The sequence below is a fragment of the Misgurnus anguillicaudatus genome, chromosome 24 (assembly GCF_027580225.2).
Source record: "Misgurnus anguillicaudatus chromosome 24, ASM2758022v2, whole genome shotgun sequence".
Lineage (NCBI taxonomy): Eukaryota > Metazoa > Chordata > Actinopteri > Cypriniformes > Cobitidae > Misgurnus > Misgurnus anguillicaudatus.
In genome coordinates this window covers 12,833,095-12,837,713 of record NC_073360.2, presented here as the reverse complement: position 1 = coordinate 12,837,713, position 4,619 = coordinate 12,833,095, and the positions used below count along the sequence as shown (strand labels likewise).

Genomic DNA, 4,619 nt, shown 5'->3' with positions numbered 1-4,619 from the left:
AGAGTCATACTCTCGCAATGAGAGCATGAACCCCCCACAAACGCAGCCTCAGCGTGCTCGAGGCCCATGCACGAGAGACAGCGCTTGTGACTGTCCTTAGGACCTAGATACTTCCCGCATTCAAGGCTGCACGGACAAAAAGCCATCTTTAAAAAGACGCAAATCTCCATGGGCTTAAGAGAGTGGCTGTCTTAAAAAAGACAAAAAGCTCAACTCGTGCTACTCTTTTAGGGAAATACACTCTTTAGATGCTAGTTGATGATGCACACAGGGGAGAGGCAACACACACACTTAACTTAAATAAAAGAAAAGAAGTGGAAACCGTGAGCGTCCACTGTGGTACTGCTTGTCCAACCAACTTCGGCATGTATAAATAGTGTACTCAGGTAGCTTCTCAATAGCAGATACTGCTGGGTTTCGAAGCGAAAAAGCAAATTTTGGTAATCTGCACCTGCTGCTTATATACACTGTAAAATGTAATAGCTGAGCTTACTACAAAGATTAAGTAAACTTAACTTATTTAATTAAGTTTGTTAACCTTACTTAGTTTAACTAAGTAATCTCAACTTTTTTCTATGCAAACTCAAGTCAACTTGATTAAACTTAAAAGATTAATTTAGCTCAACTTAAAATTTCAAGTATTTTCAAAAAGGATGACTGCACAGTAGGTGGCAGTAATGCTCCCAAGGAGTAAGTGGTGGCTTAACTGAGTGGTTAACTGAAGACGACAACAGCACATGGTCGGATGAGAGCATGAGGAGGTAAGTTTGTGCTTATATATCATTTTTATTTTTTAATTGCTACATTTTTATCGCAATATTACAATCACAGTTTGTAAACAGTAATATTTTGTCTGTAATAATAAAACTGATGCATGCTATTTGATCACAATTAGCAATCCAACAACTGCTAATCATGTATGTTTAAAGATAAACATTTTCGTTCAACAGACATAAGTAACTAATCTGCAGAGGTAGATTGAGTAAAAATGTAATTATATAAAAAGTTAGTTAAAGTTAAGCCTTATAGTAATAACTGCTTGAGTAAAAGTAAAAGTATGCAATGGAAATACTGCTTAAGTAGTGAGTTTATAATTCGTGTTAGTGTGGTTTATAATAATAAACTACATGAAAATGCTTAGAACTGCTTAAAAAAGGTAAAATAGCACATTTAAAGTAGGTGCTTTCAAAATTGTTACTCAAGTCAATGTAATGCAGTAAGCATGTTTCTACCCACCTCTGGAGAAAAAACATTAATACTTTCATACCTTAAAATGCCAAGTTATGTTAAATAAGAGATGTGCTGTATAAAAAGTTTTAAGTTTATAGAGTGAATGCTAAAAATTTTGTTTTTACAATTGCTTTTTAGTATCTATCAATCAATATACTATGTTAATTGTATATTATTATTATTTAGCAGGAGCTTGTTTCTTTGAAGAGAGCGCATACCCTTCATGGAAAGTCAGGTAATTAACACACATTTTATTTAGGGCATGTCAAAACTTTTTAAATCTTGATATGTTGTTTCTTTTGTTATCCTTCTTTCATATAGTAACGTTACTGTGGAGTACAACCAAGTCGCAAGCAAAAACCTCAAGCAAGAATTGTTCTCATCCCTTGCTAAACATTGTTTTTGAAGATTTTGAATGAAAGAAAAGTTTAAAAGCTCTCTTGAGTATCTTATAGTAAGTATTTTTGTTTGTTTGTTTTAAATAGTTTAAGTCCATTTGCTAACTTTTAAGTAATCTGTTCTCACTGTTGATCTCAATGTTTTATGTATTATTTGTCAGAACATCACTGATGTCAAGTGCTCGGTGGACGGAAGTTCTCGGTGGTCTTGCTATCCTTCTTGCGGAAGACACTACAGACTTCCTGAAAACAAACATGGTTAGTATTCTTCTCGTTTAATCAATATGAGATGTCCTAATTTTTGTGTTAGCATTTAATTAGCATTATTAAAGAAATAATGTGTAAATAGAAGATAATTAAAGGCACCAAGGCACATCCTTTTGTCCCACAATTCTATGCGTGAGCATGCTCAGGATTGGTTGAGCCTGGTTGAGTTCGATAAAATAAAATGGTGGGCAAGAAAGCAACTGAGCACACATTTAGTGTAAATAAAGTAATATTTTCACTTTTGTTTTTAGCGAGAGTAAAAGTAAAAGTATGCAAATTTTTCTAGCGAGAAATTTGTATTGTAGTTTTGAACTCTTTCCCCGCCATTGAGTTATTCCTTCAATTAAGAGAATCAATAACTTCTGATAAATGCTGTGAATAAATTAAAACATAATTTATTTGACAGGTAAAGGTTTTATGCCAATTACATAACCAATTCAAATTCATTATAAAGAAAGCAAAACATAAAATATTCAAAGATCAGTCTGAGATGTATACCTGACAGTAGCGAAATACATCAACGTGACATTATGGGTTTTAGTTTATCGCATTATGAGTGAACAAAGCTTAATACAGGTGTTAACAGTGTGTAAACCGTTTTGAGCTGTCCACTTTCGACTACATTCAGATGTATTCAAAACAGATTAGAACCGCTTAAACACGCTGTAACCCGTATGCTGGAAATAAATTTGACAGGTACAGTTTAATAATACACAAAATTAAATCAAATGTCTTTTAATAACATATGATTTTATAGTTACAAATGATTAAACCAAATAGTGTGTTTGTGACATTTGAACGTCTTGTCTTAAAACTGAAAATAAACAGGTTTTCCTGTATTTGTTAAAAATAAGCTTATAAAATAGTTCAAATAAATATTTAATGTTGCTTACCTTATGAGTAAAATAGCCACATAACAAGTGGGATAATGCACAGACAGCAGGTTGTTATCATGAAATAAGCCCCTTCAGTTTGATACAAGACCCTCTGCTTGACACAGAGTCCTGATCAAACTGTTGGGGATTATTTCTGGAAAAACAACCTGCTGCCTATACAATATACCTTACTTATAGAAGAGTTTTCTAACAAGATATTATTAATTAAATATGTTCCAAGGATGTTTTTGCACAACCAGGAAAGAAGCTTCTGCTGAAAGGTCCAAATTATTATTGGCAATTCCAACCGAAGCACTGTTAGAAATTTAAGTGTCACTTCAAAAACTAGTAACATCACCTTGAACAGTTTAAATTTTTAAATGACACATCCACTTTGCATTTGTATTATGAGAATGTATATTAATATTGCGTTTCTATCTTATTAGGACTGTGATGGTGACCCACCTCAACTATCAATAGGAATTCCCAGTCTGGTGCCGGAGGACAGACACATTTCTCCACATGGTTTACAGCAATTATTTGGTAGGGTGTCACAGCCATGGATGGACTTGAGAAAGTATCACATGCCATGTGTTTAGTTTTTGGACTGATCGTTGTTTTAAATATGGAGTACCTCTTCACAGCTTATTTTGAGTTGATTCACAGGGTTTTTCTTTCCCTGGGGCACAAATCACTAAAGTCAAAACTGCCATCACTACAAAACATACTAATGTGAAGTAGTGTGTTTTGTGTGAAACAAGTTCGTGTTACTGTAGATCTGTTGCATTTTGGGGTTTTTATTTTTCATCAACCTGGATACAAGTTCCAGACAAACTCAACTTTAATTGCTGCAAAACTTTGACGTTTTAGTTAAGCTGTATTTTGCGTGTTTCTGATGGCAGAAACAAGATTGTTACTGTAGGTCTGTTGATGCAATTTGTGATTTTTTATCAGTCACATGACAACCTGGATACAAAACCAAAATTGCAGTCACTAAAAAAAAACTAGTTTTGAATTTGTTTGTCAAGGTGTGTTCATTGTGTTTGTAATAACAGAAACAAGACTGTCTTAGGTCTATTGTTGCATTTTGGGTATCCAGATTGATGGGTGACTGAACACTGTGTGTGTGTGTGTGTGTGTGTGTGTGTGTGTGTGTGTGTGTGTGTGTGTGTGTGTGTGTGTGTGTGTGTGTGTGTGTGTGTGTGTGTGTGTGTAAATGTTTTACTTTGTACACTGTTAACATGTTTAAAATAAATGTTTTAACCTCATTTTGTTGCTTTTTGGCTTTACTCATTTTTGTTAGTTCAGCTTACTTACAAATGTAAGGCAATCAGTTTCCTTATATTTACAAGTAAAGTGAACAATAAAAAGAAGTTATCTCAACTAATGATTTTAAGTAAAGAGTACTTAACTTTACTTGATTAATAAGTTTAGTCTACTTGTACTGTTAAGTTTTGACAACTTAAAATCAATACTCTACCTTACTTGTTGAATAAGTTCAGGCTACAAATAATATAAAGTTTTGCCAACTTAAAAGCAACACACTAACTTACTTAAAATTATGAGGCAATCAGTTTCCTCACTTTTTTAAGTAAACTCAACTTATTACATTTTACAGTGTACGCACCTTTTACGCATTTTATGTGTCTCCCCTCAGCATACCACCTTTCGGCATTGACCACGCCCGCCTTTTGCCCCCCGTGGCGCCGGGCCTGATATGCTTATAATTTATTAATTTGGTAATTTGTTATATGCTTATCATTTCTTACTTTTATTATCCTACCTCCAGTTTTGCTGATCCGAAACTGATTCGATGCATGATTAAAATATGTAGTGTAATCCATTTAAC

The 4,619-nt window shown here is 33.9% G+C and overlaps 1 long non-coding RNA gene across 2 annotated transcripts; it reads left to right on the top strand.

The window, feature by feature from the left end:
- Positions 1–568: 568 nt before the first annotated feature.
- LOC129455013 (uncharacterized) lies at positions 569–4,231 on the top strand. Of its 2 annotated transcripts, none has more exons than XR_012367761.1 (5): positions 569–761; positions 1,417–1,465; positions 1,552–1,684; positions 1,808–1,886; positions 3,217–4,231. It is a non-coding gene; the product is annotated as an uncharacterized lncRNA (long non-coding RNA). The 2 variants fall into 2 exon arrangements; XR_012367760.1 differs by having other exon boundaries at positions 573–761; positions 1,790–1,886.
- Positions 4,232–4,619: the final 388 nt, after the last annotated feature.